This window comes from Schistocerca cancellata, chromosome 4 (genome assembly GCF_023864275.1).
Source record: "Schistocerca cancellata isolate TAMUIC-IGC-003103 chromosome 4, iqSchCanc2.1, whole genome shotgun sequence".
Taxonomy (NCBI): domain Eukaryota; kingdom Metazoa; phylum Arthropoda; class Insecta; order Orthoptera; family Acrididae; genus Schistocerca; species Schistocerca cancellata.
The window spans coordinates 163,902,058-163,929,807 of NC_064629.1; the positions used below are offsets into that span (position 1 = coordinate 163,902,058).

Below are 27,750 nucleotides of genomic sequence, written 5' to 3' on the forward strand. Positions count from 1 at the left end.
TTTTGAAAAAACAATGTATGTTATTCATACATCATTTGTTAATATGTGTGGCAACTGATCCAATTAGAATATATTAAAGTAAATTTTATTTTACTGGTAAGCACAGCATCCAGTATGTAGTTCTAGGACTTTGGACTTGCTACTAAGTTGTGATGGAAAGCATAAATGTCAAAAAACCAAATAAGGTTGGTATTATTATTTTTTTGGCTTCATAAATGTTAACTGTTGAAGGGCTTTAACATACAACATAACAACTAAAACTAAACTCCGTCCGAACAGGCCTTGAAGGCCCAGCGCTACCGACCGGCCGCCGTGTCATCCTCACCCCAAGGCGTCACAGGATGCGGATATGGAGGGGCATGTGCAGCACACCGCTCTCCCGCCTGTATGTTCGTTTACGACACCGAAGCCGCTACTTCTCCATCAAGTAGTTCCTCAGTTTGCCTCTTAAGGGCTGAGTGCACGCCGGTAGCCAACAGCGCTCGGCAGACCGGATGGTCACCCATCCAAGTGCTAGCCCAGCCCAACAGCGCTTAACTCCGGTGATCTGATGGGAACCGGTGTTACCACTGCGGCAAGGCCGTTGGCACAACATAACACATCCTGAATAACGACTATAAAAAACTTACTTTAACTGTACCTTTATTTTACAAATACATTCGTATTAATTAATACTATTAATTAAACACTGGTGAAACTGTTACTATCAACTGTCTTGTACTGAGAAACTTTCTACTCATCTTCAATGAGAAAAACGTTATGGTGATCCAGTTGCTAAGATTGTACGCTGAAGTCTTCTTTTTAAATGAATAACTCACTCCTCTCAAGCAATGATGACAAGTTATTGATGTAACAACGCGGTTTTTTTTTTTTTTTTTCAAAATAATCTGTGAGCGTTTTCGTATCTTTTCATCTTATGGTCTATATGTTCTTTCAGTGGCAGCTGTGAGTTGTAATTTACACAGTACGAAATTTTTTGAAACAGTCAGCTTATCTGGTTTTCTTGGTTATGAAAAAGAAGGACTATGCATAAGAAAAGGCTTTTTTTTTCTCGTTCAACTTTTGGTACAACACAAGCCATCTGCCATTTGCTGTCGTAAGCGCAAGCAATAAATCCCGTAATCTGTTCAAGAGCGTGTTATCTTCATCCGGTCGCACTTGAATTTTACCAACGTAAAAATACTTAAAACGGAAAACAAATTTTGCTTTAACTTTGGCTTTGCTCCGCATATAATAAATACTTCAGAGCCCCTGTGTTTGTTACAGTTTTATAAAATCTTTTGGTCAAGCTCCTTTCTTCTGCTGCATTCTCATAATTTGTCACATAGAATAAAGTGACTGCTGGGGTATTCCTTTCAACAGACTCAAACAATTGGAAAGTAGTTAATATTTAATCATGTTGTGCTTGCACAGCTGATTAATATGAATGTTAAGAAACCACATCAATTGTTATATTAGCTGCATTTATTAAGCCAAGACCAGTTCCATTCTACATGAATACCTCAGTTGAAGCAGTGGGAGAAATGTTGCTATCTCACTATTTAAAATACTGAATCGTCCAATAAAATGTTGAAAGGCACATGTTGTAATACGACAAGTAAAATGTTTCACTTCGTTGCCTGCGCTTGGTACTTGTCGTTCTCCAACATACGCCTTTCAACATTTTGATGGGTAATTAGGCATTTTAGTCATGACAGCGGTACGTTTCTGCCACTCTGTCACCCCAGCACATGTGCTTAATGAGTCATACACTTACGCAGTAAACTGCTTCTCTTTGTAACTCCAGTTCTTTAATAATTTTATCACAACAATTTATCTCTTCTGAAGTGAGTTAAGAAGCGAATATTTTAGTTTTATTACATATCGTGACATATACAGAGTTATTACAAATGATTGAAGCGATTTCACAACTCTACAATAACTTTATTATTTGAGATATTTTCACAATGCTTTGCACACACATACAAAAACACAAAAAGTTTTTTTTAGGCATTCACAAATGTTCGATATGTGCCCCTTTAGTGATTCGGCAGACATCAAGCCGATAATCAACTTCCTCCCACACTCGGTGCAGCATGTCCCCATCAATGAGTTCGAAAGCATCGTTGATGCGAGCTCGCAGTTCTGGCACGTTTCTTGGTAGAGGAGGTTTAAACGCTGAAACTTTCACATAACCCCACAGAAAGAAATCGCATGGGGTTAAGTCGGGAGAGCGTGGAGGCCATGACATGAATTGCTGATCATGATCTCCACCACGACCGATCCATCGGTTTTCCAATCTCCTGTTTAAGAAATGCCGAACATCATGATGGAAGTGCGGTGGAGCACCATCCTGTTGAAAGATGAAGTCGGCGCTGTCGGTCTCCAGTTGTGGCATGAGCCAATTTTCCGCGGGCTACGCGTGAAACTTGCCCGCACGCGTTCAATCGTTTCTTCGCTCACTGCAGGCCGACCCGTTGATTTCCCCTTACAGAGGCATCCAGAAGCTTTAAACTGCGCATACCATCGCCGAATGGAGTTAGCAGTTGGTGGATCTTTGTTGAACTTCGTCCTGAAGTGTCGTTGCACTGTTATGACCGACTGATGTGAGTGCATTTCAAGCACGACATACGCTTTCTCGGCTACTGTCGCCATTTTGTCTCACTGCGCTCTCGAGAGCTCTGACGGCAGAAACCTGAAGTGCGGCTTCAGCCGAACAAAACTTTATGAGTTTTTCTATGTATCTGTAGTGTGTCGTGACCATATGTCAATGAATGGAGCTACAGTGAATTTATGAAATCGCTTCAATCATTTGTAATAGCCCTGTATTTTCTATTTTCTATAAACATAAACTACAGCTAAATTAAAAGTTATACAAGGTGGTCAGAGATAGTCTGAGAAGCTTGTAAGAGTGTTGCAGGCTGTGCTAAGAAGTCAGGCAGTGCTAAGAAATAATTGTCAAGAAAACAATTTGATATGTTGCGCCGTTTCCGAGTTAACTAGCACTGAAGTTAGTCATTTAGGCGGCTGCGCGCGCAAATTCAAGCGGCCTCCCAGAGACGATGATGCCATACGCAATCTTCGTTTGGTTTCCTAAAACCGAACAAGAGAGCAATACACAAACAGGACATGGAACGATAGTAAGGATCCAACACGAGCCAAACTCGTGCGCTATCATTTACGCTTTGGCAACAACTGACACTAACTGTGTCTGGCAGGCCGCTTGAATTTGCGCGCGCAACGGCCTGATTGGCTAACTTCAATGCTAATTAACTCGCAAATGACGCAACGTATAGATTTTTTCCTTAAAAAGTATTTATCAGCACAACCTACCCAGCAACTGCCTTGCAAGCTGTTCAAACTGTTTCTGACCGACCTGTATAATATGACAATTACATAAAATCCCTCACATTACTCATTTCAATTGTCTCATGGGATCGATAACTCAATTCTTAAAATGTCAAACCAAAGTGTGCTTAACTATTACACATTGATTTCACTTTAGCTTTAATTTTATGGACGAGCTTGCAAACAAGGTGCAATTGTACAGTTCGCAATGCAAATTGCAGTCAAGTGAAATTTATTTGAGTATATTCAAATTGGATACCATCAAGAAATTTGGCACACAGATTGTGTATGACTCACATGCACTTTTTCTTCGATACTAAAAACTTCCTGGTTCGAAATAACGAACTAAAAATTTTTGTTTGGAAATAAATTGGCATGTAAATGAATATGATCAAACAGCACATATTTTTAAAGTTTACAAGAAACTGAATCAAATGGTATAAATTTCAGATCTCTAAGTCAAATAGGTTTTGAGATTTGACCATTTTAAGGTTTCTGAACGCGGCAATACACGCACAATCTTGGGAACCTTACAAATTAATAAGTCAAAAATGGAAGGTCCTAAACCATTAATTTAGTAGAGTTTACCTTAGTTTTATAGGCAGAATAAAATGCAAAAAATTACAAAATTCTACATCATAAAGGTTCAACTTTATTTTATTTTATTGGTAGACTTCCGCGTGAAATGACCCTGGAAAGTTCAAATGTGAATGAAATCTTTCCGGCTGCGAATCCATTACCTTAATATTGTGCCACAACGATAGGTATCAATCCGCTGTACAAAGTGAGTCATCAACGTCAACCTTAACATTTCAGTATAGGAAAAGTTATCAAGGTTTTTCACGAATTATAGTACGCGAAGGGGACAAGTACTCTGATATTCAGTTAATACTCCGAAGTTTATCTAACGAGAAAGTGAAGGAATTGTTCTTTCTTTATCTGAACAGCTGTATTTTCTCAAGGCTCTCTCAAAACCAAACAAAAGAGTAAATAAAAACAGTAAAATATATCGCAAAATTGTACTAAATGTGAAGCCGAAGTCTTCCAACATGGAAGGCTATGTTAACGAGAACGTTAAGAACGGGGCGGCTGAATTCAAATGTGGACTTAGTTGTCTTGGCGACAAAGTGCGTAATATGATGTCGGACGATCGTCGGTTAATGGCGTGTGAAATAGCTAACACCATAAGCGTATCGTCAGAAAGGCCACAGTGCATTTCACGCGAAGAATCAACTATGAAAAAGCCGGCCGGAGTGGCCGTGCGGTTCTGGGCGCTACAGTCTGGAACCGCGTGACCGCTACGGTCGCAGGTTCGAATCCTGCTTCGGGCATGGATGTGTGTGATGTCCTTAGGTTAGTTAGGTTTAAGTAGTTCTGAGTTCTAGGGGACTTATGACCTCAGCAGTTGAGTCCCATAGTGCTCAGAGCCATTTGAACCATTTTTGAACTATGAAAACGTTTTCTTCCCGATGGTGGCTGTGTTGTTCGAATTATGATCTAACATTTTTTGAAAAGAATACAACTGAAGTTGTGCACTTGTGTGACTGTATATTCCACTTGTGCTCATCACGTAGCATCTGAAATGAAACAGCAAAGTAACGGCATGAAGCTGGTAGTACTACAGCAGAAAGAGTGAATTCGGTTTTATATGTCGGGAGAGTGTTTTCTGGGATGCGAAAGAGACTCTACTCTCGATTTCTTTTCAAAATGTAAAATAACAACTAAGGATAATAGTCCAGTCTTCGGGACCAGATGTATGAAAAAATACGTTATATGAGATATGGACTGGAAAAAAGGAAAAAGGTCACCTGTGATCAGGACAATACACCTGCCCGCTTTAGTAGTGGCGAAACACGGATTCAAAGATCTGGAATGTCATCTACCGATTTCCACCTATTTTAATATGAAATGAGTGGCTGGAAAACGTTTCGAGTCCTTTGAAGAGGTTATCACGTACATACATGGGTAGTTTACATCTGCTTCCCAAAAAAGTGAATTTTCTTCTTGTAAACACAATTTGTAAGTGAAAAGCTGAGAAAATTTCACCTTGCTTACTTAAATTACTTTGAAAATTAAGACCATTTACGGAGGATGATGGGAAGTGTTTGTAGTTCGCGGAGCACATCCGTGGCGCACTTTCCAACGAAAGTGCTCAAAACAAAGGATTATATGTAACAACAGCGTCCTTCTCGTGGTTATCGTCCAAAAGCTTCATTCAAGTGTCGTCGGTGGCCTCGCTGACCTGTACTAGGAGTAACTCAAGAGATGATAATGAACTGGTTGCTACGACAGCATGTGCCCGCCACCGAACAAGTTGTGTGGGTTGCCGACAGAGCGGCTTGCAGGCGCGACCTGTAGGTTACCAGAGTGGAGTGCTATTGTTTCTCTTTCCTGGAACTTAGTAATCGCGTGGGTAGTAATTTCCGGCCTGCGAGCACGTGCGCCACGCGTCACAGCAACTAGGCGTGAAGACACTTTCGTTTCACTTGTCCTCTTACGTTCAGCACTTTAAAAAATACGCTCATTTTTCCCGTTTCTCTGCCAGTCCAAAGCGTTACAACTTCTTCAGTCGTGGCATCAATTACATGAATCACTTTCATACCGGAATAATTTTAGTTAGCACAATGAATAACTATTTTAAACGTTACTTGCCCCCCTTTTCCAATTTAATTCCGTTTATACGACGGTCCATTTTTATTTTGGAGCTGTGCTTAAGGTACAGGACTCGTATTCCGAAGAGCGGGATTCAAATCCTCGCTCACGTACATATCCTTAGGTTTTCTATGATGTACTTGAACGATTCAAGGTGAATGTCTTGATGTTTTCTTTAAAATAGGACAATGGCTAATTTTAACCCCCACTCTTTTTCATTTCGAAATTCTGGCCCGTCCCGAATAACCTTGTCGTCGATGGAACATAAAACACTAATCGTCCTTATTTCTTTCTGTAACTACATTTAGTTCTCTTACAATGTTTTCGCCTTACTCGTTATATGTATTTCAGAATAGTATTTTTTTTTCAAAAGTTTTCTACGTGCGTGTTTAAACAAGTTCCTTTCTGCTACTCGCTATGATTTCGTTTGTATTTCACAACAAAAGCTCGCTTCTTTTCTAATACCTAGACTCCCTTCTCTGTCAGAGAAGTCAGACTTTAGAGTTTGGTTCAGTTCTTTGACGAATGATATGCTGAAGTTAGCCATGACTTCAGTGTTGTTACGGATATGAAAACATTTCCTCGGAATATTTGCGATGTTGAAAATTACGCAATGGACTCGGTTTTGAATCAAAATCTCCGATTATCGCTAACAGTAATCTTTATGCTGGACTACATACGCTCACCTGATGGAATCAAACCTTCAAACTTCCATGCCCCTTCTAATTACCTTCCAGTTTTCTTGCTGTTGTCCATACGTGACGAGGGGAGAGAAAAGGGTGCATTAAACAATGTTATCTGCTCCTGTGGAAATGATTAATCAAGCTTTTCTCTTTAAAAAGTTTTCTGTTATGTTTTTTATGTTAATTCTCTAGCGCAATATCGTCCTCTTTGGATTTCGTATCATTGGTTTCGAAGATTTTTTCGTGTTGTCATTAGTGTCACCGTGATACGAATCAGAACCGTAAGCTTTTTTAGCGCAAGCACACTTATCTTTCTGCCAAATGAATCATTACCCAGAGCCTTCGGTACACTATTTACAAAGTCTTTCTTTAGAGTATTAACTTTTACAGTGAACTAACACGAAGGAGAGGTCGTAACTAATATACGGAAAGATACGTACGCATTCATAAACATAGAGCTAAAAGTGTAAGTCTTTTCTGAACATAGTATGTTCGGAGTATAAAGGAACAATGAAGGTTTTACATTTGCAGCTATAATCCATAAATCAATGTAGAATCCATGACAGAGGTTACTTCATATGAATATTAGGCGCTCTCTGACATATTCTATTCGTGTATGGTGCGAGAGAAGAATGACTGTATCCCTCGGTGTGTACCGCCCTAATTTTTGCTGTCTTATTCTTCTGAGCTCTGCACAAAATACGAATGGAGGAAGAATGATTGGTGCACTGCCTATTGCGAAAATCGCTTCTCTAAACTTGCCAAACAGAGTTTCGCAAGAGCTTTTATTCCAAAGATTTACGTCGTATTTCCCTGACCATATACGCCACACATCCGACCTGGAGCGATCCTAGCACAGTTCCTCTCAATTCCTTCGAAACCTGCTGTTAGATGAGGACACTATGTACAGGACATACAACATAAAAACTGATCCGGATAATGGCTAAATGGCTCTGAGCACTATGCGACTTAACTTCTGCGGTCATCAGTCGCCTAGAACTTTGAACTAATTAAACCTAACTAAGCTAAGGACATCACACACATCCATGCCCGAGGCAGGATTCGAACCTGCGACCGTAGCGGTCGCTCGGCTCCAGACTGTAGCGCCTTGAACCGCGTCCCGGATAATATTTACAATAAATAGTCGAACTCTTTTCGTATAGTTACGGTTTTTATACGCTTCAGAGCCAATTTCGCGCCATCTTACCAGATAGTTTTGCATTTCAGATTTTGCCGGACGTCTTGTCAAAACGCTTATGGTCTTTAGCTCTTGTGCAAACAGTTCGGCATAACACTCGACAATGAACACGCGTTATTTTATTGTGAGCTCCAATTTGTGTTGCATTCAACTGTTCACTAAACGCGTCTCCTCCTCTAACTCACTCAAACGCAATGAAACAACGAATTTCTCGAGACAAAGCGCTCGGGAGATGCGCATGCGCAGACATGTGACAACATACGAATGGTTTTATTTATTTATTCGTATGGCCAACATGCAGTTTAAAAATACAGGTATATAACATTAGTATATGTATATAACAAGAACACAGAAAGACAAAATTAAATATGTCAATATCGAAGTTCCTAATCAATTGGGGGGCGGGGGGTGGGATGCCCCAGGGATCAGTGCTGGGATCACACCTGTTCGTTGTTTATATAAATGATATGCTCTCTAGTGTTACTGGTAACTCTAAAATAAATCTGTTTGCTAATGACGCTAGCTTGGTAGTAAAGGCTGTTGTGTGCAACATTGGCACTGTCTCAAATAGAGTAGTTCATGACATAAGTTCATGGCTTGTAGAAAATGAAATAACGCTAAATCTCAGTAAGACTCATTTTTTACAGTTTCTAACACATAATTCAACAAAACCCGACGTTCTAATTTCACAGATTGTGCATATGGCTAATGAAACTGAACAGTTGAAATTTCTAGGTGTTCAGATAGATAGTAAACTGTCGTGGAAAGCCCATGTTCAGGACCTTGTTCAAAGACTTCATGCTGCTACTTTTACTATTCGAGCGGTATCTGAAGTAAGTGATCGTTCGACACGAAAATTAGTCTACTTTGCTTATTTTTATTTGCTTATGTCGTATAGTATTATATTTTGGGGTAGCTCTTCCCATTCTAAACGGGTATTTGTGGCTCAGAAACGGGCAGTTCGGGCAGTAAGTGGTGTAAGTTCGCGAACCTCTTGTCAACCCCTGTTCACTAGTCTGGGTATTTTGACATTGCCCTCTCAATATATATACATTCTTTATTGTCGTTTCTTGCTAACAATATCAGCTTATACCCAAGAATTAGCAGCTTTCACTCAGTTAATACTCGGCAAATATCCAATCTGCATTTGGATCGCACTTCCTTAACTCTTCTGCAGAACGGTGTGCAGAATACTGCTGCATCAGTTTTCAGTAAGCTACCACAGGAATTCAAAGATCTTAGCAGTAATCCACGTGCTTTCAAATCTAAACTGAAGGGTTTCCTCATGCGCCACTCCTCCTATTCTGTCGAGGAGTTCCTTGAAAGATTAAGCTGATTGCTGCGTTATATTGTTGATTGCGTTTACATAAACTTATGGCTTGTCTTTTTTTTGGGCTCTTAAACATTTTATTCCATCTGTTATTACTTTTATGTTGTGATTTCATGTACCGATACGTTCCATGACCTTCGAGATTTGCTGCTCAATTTGGTTCTACGGAACTAGACGCCGGGGTGGCGCAGTGGTTAGACACTGGACTCGCATTCGGGAGGACGACGGTTCAATCCCGCGTCCGGCCATCCTGATTTAGGTTTTCCGTGATTTCCCTAACTCGCTCCAGGCAAATGCCGGGATGGTTCCTCTGAAAGGGCACGGCCGGCTTCCTTCCCAATCTTTCCCTAATCCGATGAGACCGATGACCACGCTGTCTGGTCTCCTTCCCCAAACCAACAACAACAACGGAACTAGACGCGTAAAATAAAAAAAACTTAAAATATAAGAGCTGTATCATCAGCTTTCATGAGGTCGCTCCAACTCCTCTGACAGGAATGCAAGGGGCAATACGCTTGACTGTCTGGTTCCGAGCCCCACAGTCACAAACCAGGTACTCTGTACCACCCTATTCGTCGTCCATGCCCAGTGTGAGCTCTGTTCAATTTGACCCATAATTTCCTGTCGACGTCTGTGCCAGCAGCAGCACAGTTATACTTTGCGAACAACTCACGCTCTTCACGACTTTCAGTAAGTTGACAGTTCTGATCCCACAGGTCTCTCACCCCGGTATTACTGGTAACTTGCTGTTCTGCTTGCCGTAATGGTGGGTTTCTTGAACAGAGTCTACTTCGTCATAGACTCCGAATGGTGCACTCAAATCACGGTTTCCAACATTTTCTTCGATGGGCAGTTCTCCTGTTCATTAACGGGGGTCAATTCCGCGTCAGCGTGATAAATATTTTCCAGGACAGTTTCATTTTTCCCACGCGGTACTTGTATGTTTAGAGGATGTAAGTCTGCGCTTGCTCTACTGCTTTCTCAAGTTTATGGAGAAAGTAACGAGTCAACAGCAGCACTGCTCAGAGTAATCAGAGTGCAGACGTCTTATAGCATTTCCTGACTGCGACATCGGTGTACAATAGAGCAGTACTGTACTCTAGGCACATGCGTCTTATGTGTCGTTTTATGAACATTTCTTCTCATAATCCTCCCAAAAGATCTAACTCTTCCATAACCCTTCTCCACTTCCTGTTCGCTCCATTTCATTACGCTTCGTACCACCTGCCCTTGTTATTTAATCCATGCGGCAGCCTCCAAAGTTATCACTGACAGTGCAGTCGGATAGTGCCGGTTTACTTCACTTATCAATGGGCACTACCTTGAATTTATCCATTTATCCATTGTTGGAGTGCAGTGTCCACCCCCCCCCCTCCCGCCCGACGTTCAAAAACCAATTCCGCCATTCGCTGGGAAAGCATTGAAAACTAACACACGGTTCGAGAATATGTGCCCTCTGGCGTTCACGTATAATAACATTACTCTGTATTTATTGTTGACTTGGCTACGGATCCGAATTGCCAGAACGTTACGTTTGGATGTTGTAGTGAGCTAGCAACCGTGGAAGAGAATGCAATTGTCTCTGGGCCACCGTATACCTAAGTACGGCCTAATGATGCAAATATTTCCTCCTAACACCCGCGATAGAGGGCAGTTAAGCGTGATTCCCCGCCGCTTAACCAAAGAAACACTAGCGTCTAAGTAAGAAACGATGCGAGTCAATAGTAAAGAAAACTGTCATGCATCTGAACGCCGGAACCTGAGTCTCAGAAGCTGCTATTCTCATTATACAAATGTAGAAAATGTGTGTTCTGTGGGAAAACAATGGCATTAAAAGACACAATAAGCACTGTCAACAAAGTAAAACCTCACAGTGGTTAAGAGTTCTGTTCGAATAGCAGCTTCTCTTCATCACAATAGATTACCATGACGTAAAGCTACTTCTAGGAATTCCACTTGTGGCAGGACAACAACGAAGAGTAGGAACACGAATTAAGTAGATTTAGTGCGCAATGCGAATTAAGGAACGTAAACCGACCGAGCTCTGGCGTCATAACAAGTTCTTATACTCTCGTCTCCTGTTACAAGATGTTTCGGCCTCGCTATGCTGTACAGAAATTGCAGGCGCAAGCCAGCTGCATAGCATAATAAAGAATACGAAAGGATAACTGCAGTTTCTCTACAAATGACTACTTTCTCCGTAGTCGTTAGGTTTACAGTCATGAAAATATAAGACACTGATTAATTAGTCTTGATGCAGATAAAAGGAATATGCTAGGAACGCAATACTGTATCTTGTGCGGAGAAAGTCCAAATAAATTCCTTCAACAAAGAGTAATCTACATTTACAAGCAGCTATTATGTTATATTTCAGAATAAATGAAACAGAAATTTATAATATATTTCTGGTAAGTTTCCCACTGTAGGAAGTAATATTTAAGTTTTTTGTTTTAAAAGTTTTTGTTAATAATTTTTATGTTAATTAGCTAGCCCAAGTTCGTTCTTGTAATTTACGGGTTGTCATTTCCTAATAACAAACAGCAAAAAATGTATATGTATTTCAGTTACCTGGTAAATGTGTGCCGAGAGGGATGAAAGCTTTTTACGAGAATGTTTATCGACGACGTCCAACACTGTGTGTGTTTCTTACTAATGTAAATATAGAATTCTTCAGAATTCCTGTTTCGTGTCGCAGACGCAATTATTTGTCATGTGACACGCGAACATTAGGTCAAAAAAAAAAACTGACGATTTCGATTGGCTCTTTTGTAGCCGTTTCGAGTTACTGCACGCAAATGCTGCCCGCTAATGAAGGAAAACGACGACTCCAGTTCGGATCCCCGATTAAATATTCCGCCTGACGACGATAATGTTGCAGTTTTCAGATGTACAGAAGAAATATTACTGTTTCGTCTTCCGGTATTTAGACGGAGAATGTTTCTGTTATACCAATCAATTCACTCTGAGTACTGAGCGTAAATTCGTATCTATTTTTGTTCATTGAGACGTGAAGAACACGTGAATTGAAGGTAAAATGGCCATAGCAACATCCTGCCAGGATCTAGTGTTCGAAAAAGCTGTGCAAGTATGTCTGACAACCATTCTAATCACATTGGACGACGTTTTCATTTTAACAACACACATGATCCGTATACCATACATATCTTCGCTCTCAAAGGTATGTGTGATCGGAGTTCTCGTTGCTTAGATTCCGATGCAGGCCACCAGATTTAATGCCGATTCGCCAGGCTCTTAATTATTGCAGATTTGCGGTTTCTAATGAGTAGCTTCGTACTGTTATACTGAGAAGTGAGTTTCATCTGCGATACATTTCTCGTTAACCCGCGCTGATACCGAGGGAGGTAGCACAGTGATTACCGCACTGGACTCACATTCGTGACGACGACGGTTCAAAGCCGCGTCCGGCCGTCCTGATTTAGGTTTTCCCTAAATCGCTTCACGTAAATGCCAGAATAGTTCCTTTGAAAGGGCACGGCTGATTTCCTTGCCCATCCTTCCCTAATCCGAGCTTGTCCTCCGTCTCTAGTGACCTGGTTGTCGGCGGAACTTTAAACACTACTCATCTCCTCCTCCTCCTCCTTCGCGCTGATGTGGCGCATTTGTCATCTGCGAATTACACAGCGTATCGTTGCTGCACGAGTTCTCTGCTTTTCAGGGAATATATCGGAAAAAGAAACCATTATATCCCGGCTACATGCCCCAAAATTCATGTTATATGTTCAAATGGTTCAAATGGCTCTGAGCACTATGGGACTCAACTGCTGAGGTCATTAGTCCCCTAGAACTTAGAACTAGTTAAACCTAACTAACCTAAGGACATCACAAACATCCATCCCCGAGGCAGGAATCGAACCTGCGACCGTAGTGGTCTTGCGGTTCCAGACTGCAGCGCCTTTAACCGCACGGCCACTTCGGCCGGCCATGTTATATGTCTTAACACCATTACACACAGGTGAATGACAGACATCCAATTGGGGACTTTCGTAGTTTCAATGTTTTGACGTTAAGCGTACACTACCGGCCATTAAAATTGCTACTCCACGAAGATGACGTGCTACAGACGCGAAATTTAACCGACAGGAAGAAGATGCTGTTATATGCAAATGATTAGCTTTTCAGACCATTCACGCAAGGTTGGCGCCAGTGGCGACACCTACAACGTGCTGACATGAGGAAAGTTTCCACCCGATTTCTCATACACAAACAGCAGTTGAGCGGCGTTGCCTGGTCAAACGTTGTTGTGGAGCCTCGTGTAAGGAGGAGAAATGCGTACCATCACGTTTCCGACTTTGATAAAGGTCGGAATGTACCCTATCGCGATTGCGGTTTATCATATCACGACATTGCTGCCCGCGTTGGTCGAGATCCAATGACTGTTAGAATAATATGGAATCGGTGGGCTCAGGAGGGTAATACGGAACGCCGTGCTGGATCTCAACGGCCTCGTATCACTAGCAGTCGAGATTACAGGCATCTTATCCGCATGGCTGTAACGGATCGTGCAGCCACGTCTCGATCCCCGAGTCAACAGATGGGGACGTTTGCAAGACAACAACCATCCGCATGCACAGTTCGACGACGTTTGCAGCAGCATGGACTATCAGCTCGGAAACCATGGCTGCGGTTACCGCTGCATCACACACAGGAGCGCCTGCGATGGTGTACTCAACGACGAACCTGGGTGCACGAATGGCAAAACGTTATTTTTTCGGATGAATCCAGGTTCTGTTTACAGCATCATGATGGTGGCATCCATGTTTGGCGACAACGCGGTGAACGCACATTGGAAGCGTGTATTTGTCATCGCCATACTGGCGTATCACCCGGCGTGATGGTATGGGGTGCCATTGGTTACACGTCTCGGCCACCTCTTGTTTGCATTAACGGCACTTTGAACAGTGGGCGTTAGATTTCAGAAGTGTTACGACCCGTGGCTCTACCCTTCATTCGATCCCTGCGAAACCCTACATTTCAGCAGGATAATGCACGACCGCATGTTGCAGGTCCTGTACGGCCTTTTCTTGATACATAAAATGTTCGACTGCTGCCCTGGCCAGCACATTCTCCAGATCTCTCACCAATTGTAAACGTCTGGTCAATGGTGGCCGAGCAACTGGCTCGTCACAATACGCCAGTCACTACTCTTCATGAACTGTGGTATCGTGTTGAAGCTGCATGGGCAGCTGTACCTGTACACGCCATCCAAGCTGTTTGACTCAATGCCCAGGCGTATCAAGGCCGTTATTACGGCCAGAGGTGGATGTTCTGGGTACTGATTTCTCAGGATATATGCACCGAAATAGCGTGAAAATGTAACCACATGTCAGTTCTAGTATAATATATTTGTCCAATGAATACCCGTTTATCGTCTGCATTTCTTCTTGGTGTAGCAATTTTAATGGCCAGTAGTGTAGATAATACAAGATCGAAGGAAGAAGTATGTGTTAGTGAATGATTTCCGGAGTATCATCAAAATTGACGCGTGAGGTGTATAATGCAGTGCTGTTGAGCTAATCGTGTGTTGTATCATGTTGCCGTAAAAGGCACAAAGGTGCACTGTAATCAAACAACAGAGCACAAACTTTTGCCAATTATCGGACCTCGTAGGGAGCGTAATGTCATTACTGATTCAAGGCGCCAAACGAACAGAATCAGATGTCGAAACGACACGGCCGATATAAACGGAACGCTGATGCCCCTTGAATGGTGATGACTCACACTGTAACTGAATTCACAGTTATAGAACGCAACATTACCCATTGCTGAATGTTGAATTTAAAGCTAAGAGAACGTCCATCATATAGAAGTTGGGATTTTGTCTCAGCATTAAGAAAATATTAGTGACATAGTTCCAGTTACCATGGGCCATGCAAAAATTCATGAATGATTCTGACAAAGCTTCTATGGTAATGTCTATAAGCTGCACAGGACAGAAGGAACACAGAAAGTGCTGCGAAAAAGTTAAAGACATCAAACGCTTCTCCAGAAAATTATTACAAACACAGAGAAGAACAACGTCTAAAAGGCAGATAAAACACTGTTTTTGCCACGTTCCCTGCAACTTTTCCCCTTCCTACTAGCGATGTAGCCTCACACAACAAAAGACGGAACCTAATAACGTAAGCAAGTGTGGTAAAAATAGCTTAACACTGGACCAGGTAACTGTTTAAATTACGAAGGTGAATGCTTAACGCGACGTGACGTACAGTGCAATTATTTACATCGCTACAGTTCTGCATGTGACGTGAATAAGAGTATTAGAGAGGGTAGCACGTAGGACATTCGATCTTGCCCCACGGACGCCTTCCCCATTTCTCTCCAAAAAATTAAGTTTTCTTATTTAAATGAGAAATGTACTTTTTTTAAGTAGATAAATGCACTTTTTCCAACTACTTTCCCGTTGAGCAAGTACGTTCACTCAAGTGTGGTCACGATTTTCGTAACTTCTTCATTAGAGCCAATAAGTTTTCCAGTCACAGACTTCTTTAGATTTAGGAACAGGTGGTAGTGAGATCATGCCAAAGTAGATGGATCGCCCTGATCAATATTTTGTTTTGTTCTCGCGTATTTTTTTCTAGCTGATCGAGAAGTTCTTCATAGAATATACCAGCTGCTACAAAGGCAAGGCAATTAATAAAATTAATTTCTTTTGTATATATATATATATATATATATATATATATATATGTGTGTGTGTGTGTGTGTGTGTGTGTGTGTGTGTGTGTTTTACACGGACGCCCAACGGTGAGGCTTTCAGCGACCTTATGAAAACTAGAAAAAACGAATGTTGTGAAATGTCTAACACATTATCAAACAATGTCTTACAGAATTACACTGACTCTGTGCCAACTCCATTCACGTTCATCTGCACATTCACTCTATCTCACCTCCTTTAAGATAGCGCATATACGGTCAGATGTTCTACAACTGTCATTCAAAACACTAGCAATGAAACAGGAAAGCTGAAATAATTACACAGGAATATGTGGCTGAATAAGCACTTCCAAAAAACATGGATGAGCCAGACATCCTGACAACACATTAAAAACTTCTGCGTAAACTTTTGGGGGGGAACAGGTCCCATATTTCACAGAACCTTAAAAGTTTTAACACATTTGTGTCATTGTCAGTTAAAATAGAGGATAAATCTGTACGTAAATAAGCTGTGGCCGTCTTGTATGAAGATAAAATACAGGCAACTAAAATGTGATCCGTGCGCCAGAAGCATCACGTACGGGAGGGTACTTCCGCCAGAGCGAAAAGTCACGCGTCATAAGGTTGTGTCGTACGCGATGACGTAAGGGGGTGTGCGTGGGGGGAGGGGGGCGGGGAGGGGGGAGGAGGAGGACGTTACGGACGCTCAGCGATGAAGTGAGAGGAACCTCATTCCATCTATATGGTTGGAATGAGGTACGCCATGGCCAGGCCGTTGACTTTACTAAACGCAGCTTACTGTCTCTCTCTTCTAGCCACATTTCTTCCCATCTGCGCGTGACTGTACCAGTCAGGTGATAGCCTGTAGGAGGATGGCACACTCAACTATATGACTGTCGCAATACGCCTCCTTGTCTGCTATATCTGCTTTTTCGTTTCCCTTAAAACCCATGTAGTACCCTGGTGAAAGACAACTTCTTCTCCAGTCTCTGTAGGTGAAGAAGGACGTCCTGGATAACCTAGACTACTTTATTTGCTGGATAAAAGTGTTTTCAAAAGTTAAGGGCACTCAGAGAGTCGGAACTGACGAGAAATGTAGCAGTTGCAAAACATTTTATCTGCTCCAGTGCTCTCAAGATCGCGTAAAATCCGGCAACAAACACAGTGAGGGCTTGAGATAATCAGTTCTTGAGGACACGATCAGTGAAAAAAAAAAAAAACCAGAGCAGCCAAGGGAGTGCCCCTGTCTACAATGATCCGTGAATACAGCTACCTTGTTGTGGCGCTCATTTATAACGTAGAACCATGAGGAGCTGCCACTGGGTGGTGAGTGGTCGTTCCCAAGACTCAGCACAGAGACTGGATATGGGACTGGTCCTGCAAGCACACCTGCCCAGCCTGGTCCCTCATGGTGGACAGTGTCAGTATCTTCAGGTACGGTCTCGCTGTACCGCACACTGTGCCCCTATAGTCAATCCGCGATCTCACGAAAACTCTATCAAACTGGAGCAGATGCTCCCCAAGACCAGTGGCTAAGGCGCTATAAGATATTCAGTGCCTTCTGGAGCCGGCCGGAGTGGCCGAGCGGTTCTAGGCGCTTCAGTCTGGAACCGCTATGGTCGCAGGTTCGAATCCTGCCACGAGCATGGCTGTATGTGATGTCCTTAGGTTAGTTAGGTTTAAGTAGTTCTAAGTTCTAGGGGACTGATGACCTTAGAAGTTAAGTCCCATTGTGCTCAGAGCCATTTGAACCATTTATTAACTAGAGCCTAACTGATTTTCATTAATGCAAAAGAAATTGCTAACCAGAAGGCACTTGAATGAATGACCGTTGAATGGTTCTGAGCACTATGAGACTTAACTTCTAAGGTCATCAGTCCCTTAGAACTACTTAAACCTAACTAACCTAAGGACATCACACACATCCATGCCCGAGGCAGGATTCGAACCTGCGACCGTAGCGGTCGCGCGGTTCCAGACTGTGGCGCCTAGAACCGCTCGGCCACTTCGGCCGGCTCTAATTAATACTGACCAACTATTCTTACTCACATTTTCCCTTGATCAGCGTTCAACGAATACTGCATCCTCCTTCATGACGCCTCGATTGTGAAAATCTGCCACGTAAAATGCACCGCACGTTCTTATGATGTGTCTATTTCATCCATTACTCGCTGTTTTCATCTGTTGTTGCAGCTTTCAGACGTACTTGACGCGAGGATTTATTACTGCGTCTCAGTTCAGCCATCCGGACCTTAACTGTTGAACACACTCTTTATAAACCTCCACTAACTTCCTATGAGTATACATTGGCCACAAACCGTCTAAAAATCAAGAATATTATGAAGGCACGGCATTTCAGTTTATCCCTTTGAACGACACACAAACAACACCACTAATTTAAGCATTCCTTGGACGAAACTGACAATTATGCACCATATCATCAACGCAACACAAACAAAATTTCATGGAACCAACACTATTTCTGTATCAGGTCGTGAAATTGTTTTGTCCTTGCAAGTTCACTCTCATCAACTGTGAAAGCAGCATGCAGCGGCCACTACCCGTCGGACTCTGCTGCGGACTTAATGTAATCAGTAGGAAACAGCGTCTTTTAAGTTAACACGCATGCATACACGTCGGGAGGAAGCGCCGTGGGTGTGTCTTGTTAAAGTAATCTTTCCGTTGTACACGTGCGGACAAGTCCCTACGACCAAGCAACCGGATATCACAATAACAGGAGTAAGAGGATGTTATGTGGGTTACACTCTCCGTCTACGCAAATATTTTCTCTTAATCACAGCAGTGTGTATGGCGAGAAATACCTGCCATCTGCATTATTTGTCCCACGCCCTGATTCTATAATTCGCAGACGCTGCGTGGATAAACGAGTGCCTGGACGATTCGCGATGTGACCTAACACCTCTAGTTTTATTGTAATCCTTGATCAATACGTATCTAGCAGCCTCCGAAGACAAATGCACGCTGAATTCCTTGTACGAGGGCTTGCTGAAAAGCAATGCCTCTGAGTTTCTTACATGAAAACTCTTACAGTTTTTTAAAATAAAGCTAACATTATTATCATTCCACATCTTTATTCTTCATCTCTACGTATTAATTTCTCAACATACTCAGCCTGGCGACGAACACATTTCTCCGAGAGACCAGTTTGTTGATAGCGTCACTGTAGAATGTATGACTTTGTTGACGGAGCCACAACCTCACCTCCGGTTGCACCACTTCATCACTATTAAAGTTACCACCACCGAGCGAAGTGGCGTAGTGGTTAGCATACTGGACTCGCATTCGGGAGGATGACGGTTCAAACCCGAGACCGGTCATCCTGATTTAGGTTTTCCGTGATTTCCCTAAATCACTTCAGGCTAATGCCGGAATGGTTCCTTTGAAAGGGCACGGCCGATTTCCTTCCTCATCCTTCCCTAATCCGATGGGACCTATGATCTCAGTGTTTGGTCCTCCCCCCGAATCAACCAACCAACCAACCAAAGTTACGCTCTCGAAGGTGTTATTTAAGTTTTGAAAACATGAAAATGGGATGGGGCCAAGTCGGAACTGTATGGACGATGGTCGATGACAGTGAACCCAAGGCGTCGGATTGTTGCAGATGTCTCAGCGCTGGTATGCTGTCTGGCACTTTCATGATGAAGGAGAGGGTGCTTCATGTGTGAGCGAATTCTTTCTGAGGCTAGAAACTAGATTACAGCATGCTGTTTCTCACGGACCGATATAGTTACGTTACACACCGCCATGTTACACTCTAGAATTCGTAGCCCACTAGCGGCAGAGGCTGCAAATATGTAGACACGAAGAATAAAGAAGTAGAATGTTAAGAACCCCTCTTATGTCTCCCGTTCAGTTTTTCAAAAAAATGGTTCAAATGGCTCTGAGCACTATGGGACTTAACATCTATGGTCATCAGTCCCCTAGAACTTAGAACTACTTAAACCTAACTAACCTAAGGACATCACACAACACCCAGTCATCACGAGGCACAGAAAGTTCAGTGTTTCAGTTTTGTTGAGTGTCTTAGCCCTGAAAACACCCGAACACGAATAATACCCAACGCTGGAATATACCAAAATCCTGTAAGAGAGTACTGTCACAGTTAAGACCGCGGGACTGCTACGGTCGCAGGTTCGAATCCTGCCTCGGGCATGGGTGTGTGTGATGTCCTTAGGTTAGTTAGGTTTAAGTAGTTCTAAGTTCTAGGGGACTTCTGACCTAAGCTGTTGAGTCCCATAGTGCTCAGAGCCACAGTTAAGTTACGCCTCCTCAGAATTATTCCTGCGATACTACTTGAGCCCCGTCCAGTTCCGTCTTATAACGCTACCATCGGTCACTAACGTCAGTTACCCGTATTGTCGCCGACATTCTACTTTGACAATATCGAGTAGCTTTCTGAACGAGCTGGATTATGTAGTCTGGTTACACTGTATAGCTGCATAAGCGTTGAAGAGGTACTTAGACAACATACTAAATAGAATCCACACTCCACAAAGTGTTCTTCTGTTCAGCACTGACTACTAATATTTGCAACATGAACAGTTTTAACTGTAAATGCAAACATCTTCTAGAACAGTACGCAACATGTACTACAATATGCCCCGGGAGTAGACAACATTCCACCAGAACTACTGACAGCCTTGGGAGAGTCATTCCCGACAAAACTCTACCATCTGGTGAGCAATATGTATGAGACAGGCGAAATACCCTCAGACTTCAAGAAGAGTATAATAATTCCAATCCCAAAGAAAGCAGGTGTTGACAGATGTGTAAATTACCGAAAAATCAGTTTAATAAGTCACGGCTGCAAAATACTAACGCGAATTCTTTACAGACGAATGGAAAAACTGGTAGAAGCCGACCTCGGGGAAGATCAGTTTGGATTAGGTAGAAATATTGGAACACGTGAGGCAATACTTACCCTAAGACTTATCTTAGAAGATAGATTAAGGAAAGGCAAACATACGTTTCTAGCATTTGTAGACTTAGAGAAAGCTTTTGACAATTTTGACTGGAATACTCTCTTTCAAATTCTGAAGGTGGCAGGGGTAAAATACAGGGAGCGAAAGGCTATTTGCAATTTGTACAGAAACCAGATGGCAGTTATAACAGTCGAGGGACATAAAAGGGAAGCAGTGGTTGGGAAGGAAGTGACACAGGGTTGTAGCCTCTCCCCGATGTTATTCAATCTGTATATTGAGCAAGCAGTAAAGGAAACAAAAGAAAAATTCGGAGTAGGTATTAAAATCCATGGAGAAGAAATAAAAACTTTGAGGTTCGCCGATGACATTGTAATTCTGTCAGAGACAGCAAAGGACTTGGACGAGCAGTTTAATGGAATGGACAGTGTCTTGAAAATAGAATGTAAGATGAACATCAACAAAAGCAAAACGGGGATAATGGAATGTAGTCGAATTAAGTCGAGTGATGCTGAGGAAATTACATTAGGAAATGAGACACTTAAAGTAGTAAAGGAGTTTTGCTATTTGGGGAGCAAAATAACTGATGATGGTAGAGAGGATATAAAATGTAGACTGGCAATGGCAAGGAAAGCGTTTCTGAAGAAGAAAAATTTGTTAACAACGAGTATAGATTTAAGTGTCAGGAAGTCATTTCTGAAAGTATTTGTATGGAGTGTGGCCATGTGTGGAAGTGAAACATTGACGATAAATAGTTTGGACAAGAAGACACTAGAAGCTTTCGAAATGTGGTGCTACAGAAGAATGCTGAAGATTAGATGGGTAGATCACATAACTAATGAGGAGATACTGAATAGAATTGGGGAGAAGAGGAGTTTGGGGCACAACTTGACTAGAAGAAGGGATCGGTTGGTGGGAAATGTTCTGAGGCATCAAGGGATCACCAATTTAGTATTGGAGGGCAGCGTGGAGGGTAAAAATCGTAGGGGGAGACCATGAAATGAGTACATTAAGCAGATTCAGAAGGATGTAGGTTGCAGTAGGTACTGGGAGATGAAGAAACTTGCACAGGATAGAGTAGCATGGAGAGCTGCATCAAACCAGTCTCAGGACTGAAGACCACAATAACAACAACAACATATGCAGTGATGCGCAAAACTTAAGGATGAAGTTAACTTTCGCATGATGTGTCACCGCCAAGTAACACAGCACGATGAAACTTGTACCTTAGATAGAAATAACTGCAACAGTGTAGCACAAAAGGAAGCTGAAATAAACACCCAATCAGGTGAACAGAACTTACACTTTTATTCAATGACAGTAACTGCACTGAAGTCATCGCGATTCGTAATGGTTCCCTGGACATCAAAAACGGCAGGACATGGTTCTTAATAGTGTGTGTGATCAACACGGATGGCAATAAACGCCCTGTAACATACTCCCATGCAGGCAATAAGGATGGTAAGGAATTCTTGTGGAAGGGTGTTCCATTTCTCCATCAGCGAGCTTGACAGCTGTTTGATAGTCGTTGGCGTATGCGGGCGTGCTGCAAAACGTCTATCCAACGCAACCCATACAGGATTTATGTGGGGGAACGGGCAGACCGGTCGATTCGCCGAATATTCGCAGAGCTACTCAACCTGCGATGTTCGATGCTGTCGCGTACTGTCATCCACAAAAATGCAGTCATTGCCGAATGCACCACCAAGAAGACGCACATGGGGAAGGAGTATAGTGTCACACTAACGTTGATAGGTGAGTGTGCCGTATTCAAAGATTTGGAGGTCAGTACGCCCATGCAACATTATGCCTCTCCACACCACAACACCTATCTATCTATATCCGGATCCCGCTCCAGCGACTGCCAGGTCTGGGTGCTGACGAGTCGTCTCTCTCCCTTTGGCTCGGTCCTCTCACCACTTTTCTTCCTCCCCTTGCTGCCAGGTCACACCTCTCCTTTCCACAGATTTTCTCACTCCCATTTTCCACCGTGTTCTTGGGCGCCCTCTAGGTCTTTTCCCATCCTTCTTTAGCTCTTCCACAATTTTGAGGAGTCTCTGCCTATGCATCCTCTTAACATGCCCATACCATCTTAATCTCTCTTTTTTCAATTTCTTCTCTCATACCTTCTTGTTTAAGGTCCTTTCTAATCGCTACATTCCTTACTCTGTCCATTCTTGTTTTTCCCTTAACTGCTCTGAGAAATTTCATTTCCCCTGCTTGCAGTCTGCTCCAGTCCCTTTCTGTTATTGTCCATATTTCTCCACCATACGTGACAATAGGGAAGTAATAATTCTTATACATATGGAGTTTTGCTTTTTCTGAAACTTCCTTATGCCAAATCAAGTGTCTTATTGTTTGGTACAAATTGCCTCCCTTCTGTAACCTCCTATTAATTCCGTTAGTTATTCTTCCATCCCTAGATATTTCAGTCCCTAAATAAGTGAAACTTTCTACAACTTTGAGGGGTTCTCCATTCAAGGTAATATTTCCGTTGATCCCTTTCTCTCTTCCAAATACGATTACTTCGCTCATATCTTTATTTATTTTTAATCGATAACTTTTCATTATTTCATTCCACGCATCAAGTTGTAACTGTACATCTACCTCTTTATCACCCCATATTACCATATCATCAGCAAAAATCATCTTTTTGTCTTTTTCCTTTACTATATCTTTAACTGACCTATTCATTCCCTCCATCATAACATTAAAAAGTGCTGGTGATAGAATACTTCCTTGCTTACGTCCTTGTCTTATTTCGAAGTATTCAGAGTTCCCCAGTGGTGTTCTAATTCTACATTGTCTTTATTACATTAATGTATCCAGCTTCTATATCTACCTTCTTCATTTCTTCCCAGAGTCTTTCCCTGTTAACTGAGTCATATGCCTCTTCTATGTCTATAAAAATCATTATCACCCTTTTGTTATACGGGTAAAACGAGCTCTTAAATTTTTCTGTGCGAGCCTTGATTTCTCTTATATTATCGTGATGATCATTTCTCCCTATGTAGGTGGGTGCCAACAGAATGGTTTCGCAATCGGAGGAGAAAATTGGTGATTGAAATTTCATGAGAAGATCCCGTCGCAACGAAAAACGCATTTGGTTTAATGATTGCCACTCCAATTCACGTATAATGTCTGTGACACTATCTCCGCTATTTCGCGATGATACAAAACGAGCTGCCCTTCTCACCGCACAGCAATACTCCAGAATAGGGCGGAGAAGTGTGGTGTAAGCAGTCTCTTTAGTAGACCTGTTTCACCTTCTAAGTGTTCTGACAATGAATCACAGTCTTTGGTTTGCTCTACCCACAATGTTATCTATGTGATCGTTTCAATTTAGGATATTTTTAATTGTAATCCCTAAGTATTTAGTTGAATTTACAGCCTTCAGATTTGTGTGACTTATCGCGTAATCGAAATTTAGATGATTTCTTTTAATACCCATGTGAATAACTTCACACTTTTCCTTATTCAGGGTCAATTGCCACTCTTCGCACCATACAGATATTTTATCTAAATCATTTTGCGAGTTGTTTTGATCATCTGATGACTTTACAAGACGTTAAATGACAGCATCATCTGCAAACAATCTAAGACGGCTACTCAGATTGTCTCCTATGTCGTTAATATAGATCAGGAACAATAGAGGGCCTATAACACTTCCTTGGGTAACGCCGGATATTACTTCTGTTTTACTCGATGACTTTCCGTCTATTAGTAGGAACTGTGACCTTTCTGACAGGAAATCACGAATCCAGTCGCACAACTGAGGCGATACTCCGTAGGCACATAGTTTGGTTAGAAGACGCTTGTGAGGAACGGTGTCGAAAGACTTCTGGAAATCTAAAAATATGGAATAATTTGACATCCCCTGTCGATAGCACTTATTACTTCGTGAGTATAAAGAGCTAGTTTTTTTTTACAAGAACGGTATTTTCTGAAACCGTGCTGACTATGTGTCAATAAATGGTTTTCTTCGAGGTACTTCATAATGTTCGAATACAGCATATGTTCCAAAACCCTACTGCAAATCGACGTTAGTGATATAGGCCTGTAATTCAGCGGATTACTCCTACTTCCCTTTTTGGGTATTGGTGTGACTTGAACAATCTTTAGGTACGGATCTTTCTGTGAGCGAGTGGTTGTATATAATTGCGAAATATGGAGCTATTTTATCAGCATACTCTGAGCGGAACCTGACTGGTATACAATCTGGACCGGAGGCCTTGCCTTTATTAAGTGATTTAAGCTGCTTCGTTGCTCCGAGGATATCTACTTCTGTTTCTCATCTTGGCAGTTGTTCTTGATTGGAATTCAGGAATATTTACTTCGTCTTCTTTGGTGAAGGAGTTTTTGCCCGTGCAATGCCAGAAGCCGAGCACATGTGTCATAGGGCAGGCAGAATTCCAGGAATGACACAATGTTATTCCAGTTAACACTGTTGTTGACGTGCAACATTCAGTTACCTCCGCGTTTCATAGGATTAGTAACGTACCTAAAATTCTAGTAAGAGTAGTGTCGTCAATGACGCGGCGCAGACTTCACATTGGAATCTCTAGAATATGTATCGGACAGATAATATGAAACGGTGAGTCGCAAACTAGTACGAGAACAGACTGTACCAAACGTACTACTATTTAGAAACAGAAGGATTTTATGCTTCATGTTGATGAAGATATTTTTCCTCCTCTTAAACCCAGGAATATCCTTCCGAAGTTGACACCTATATATAATTTCTCCTCTTCGCGAACGGCAGCTCCAGCAGCACCTTCTACCCCGAGTATTTAAAATGATGACGATACAATACCAATTCCGTCTCCCAAACAATAACAATTAGAAAAATACTAGATTGTGTTCACATTTAGAAGGGAAAGAAGGTGTCCTTGATCGCGAACCACTCCAACATTCACCGCCAGTTGAAAAACTTGTTCAGAACTGGGATACAGTGCGGCAGTAGTCAGAATGAGACTCTCTTCTTGCAGCGTCGTAACCTCTGCACCACCTTGCTCGGCAGAGATAAGACACTGCTAGAGCAAGGCCACAAAGAGAAAGATGATAAGAAGCGATAAATCCAGTACCCATGAGCACGCAATAGGCTGAGAGAGAACGCCACGAGGTCTTCAGGCCATAAAATCAAACATAAAAATGAGCTGCTAAGGAGATTTTTGCCGAGCGAAATGTATAACTAAGTGGTGGCTGGTGCGGCTCGATGGTTCACGGGCAAATGCCAGTCTAACACTCTAAAGTACTGAGTTTCGATCCCCATCTTTCACCTACGGCACTGATTTGATTCTGTGAAAAACGCCAATTTGCACGGTGGTTCGGAGTCCACCTTAACCTGTAGATTGGGTAAGTCAACTCGAGGGAAGGGTAGTCATCTCTACAGGCCCATTCATAGTAAATCACTGCGATGCTCAATCCATCTTTCATGTTGAGGGCAGCTTTACTACTGAAGTGAAAGAAAGGATGCTTAAAAGTGCATCATAAGTTGTCCTCGGTCAAACTCAGATAGATCGTGCGCCTTCCCAATTCTGCACACGGACAGCACGCTCACTAATATTACATGCACTGTGCTTATGTCTGACTAGCAGTCATTCCTCGCCAGGTGACGCTGCTATCGCCGGTACGGGTTTATATGGACAGTAAGTCGGTGGTCATGATTTTCTGGGTGACTAGTGTATACTTAGCACACAAAAATCTGAGGCGATCTCCGGGAATAAAAACTGGGACAGACACTATACCACGGAGGCGGTGACCTATGCCTGTAATAAACGGTCCGTGCTCAGCAATTAATGCCAATGTGCGTTTGATATAGGGAGGACTACAGTGCATTAGGCGCATATTTGACATCGGGATACGATCAGAACGCTGCAGAGTATGTAGCATTGTTGACACTGATGTAATATCTTGTCGCAGTACCGCGCGGGGTTGCCGTGCGGTCTAGGGGCCCCTTGTTACGGCTCGCGCGGCTGCTCCCGTCGGAGGTTCGAGTCCTCCCTCGGGCATGGGCATGGGCATGGGCATGGGCATGGGCATGGGCATGGGCATGGGCATGTGTGTGTTTGTGTGTGTGTGTGTGTGTGTGTGTGTGTGTGTGTGTGTGTTGTCCAGTAGTGCGTAAGCCTAGGGACAGATGACCGCAGCAGTTTGGTCCCACAGTCCTTACCACAAATTTGCAATTTTCTTGTCGCAGGACAAAACAACATGATTTCCTTCTCTGGGTTACCTTTCTGTCTGTGAAAGTAGTTGCTTTTCTGACGAAGAAAATGGTGAACATTGTCTAAAGTTTAGTTTTTACCCACTTTTAACATCAGCAGTCATTAAGGACACTGGAGACAAGGAATCTTTCGCGGAAGTCTTCGTGACCAGTTAACACAATGTGTTTGCTTGTCAGTAACTTTTTCAGGTAGTGTAAAATCAACATGGAAGCTTGTTACCTATCAGTGGGGCTTAGAGTTAATACTCCTATTGCTTACGCTGTGGTGTTGCAGACAGGAAAGTGGTCGAATTAAGTTTCTTTAGTGATCCACATAGAAGGCTGTTTTAGTGGATGAATCCAGTCCCTAGGGAAGCTCAAACTGACTTCCTCCCACCTCTACTCTCAAGATAACTCCTTCCCACTCTCACACCCCATGTGCAATTGCCATATTTCACGTGGGAAAAAGCCAAGATGGAGCATTTAGCCCACTTGTGCCATGTTCAATTAAAGATGGTGGAAATAGGTCAATTGTCCTAAGTTACTGCAAAATGAGAGAATCGGCAATACAGAGGGTGGTCACAAACGGTCTGAAAAGCTTGTAAGGATGCTGCAGGCTAGGTTTTGCTGAGAAACAATTGTTAAGAAAAGTACTCGCCGTTTCTGAGGTAATTAGCACTGAAGCTAGCCAATCAGGCGGACGTACATGCATACTCAAACGGTCTGTCAGATACACCACTGGC

The 27,750-nt window shown here is 42.5% G+C and overlaps 1 protein-coding gene and 1 pseudogene across 3 annotated transcripts in view; both read right to left on the minus strand.

Moving 5' to 3' along the window:
- The window catches only part of LOC126185146 (transcription factor CP2), an 838,084-nt gene that overhangs the window by 551,140 nt on the left and 259,194 nt on the right, over positions 1–27,750 (minus strand). The window lies entirely within an intron of this gene.
- On the minus strand, positions 471–588 carry LOC126185448 (5S ribosomal RNA; annotated as a pseudogene).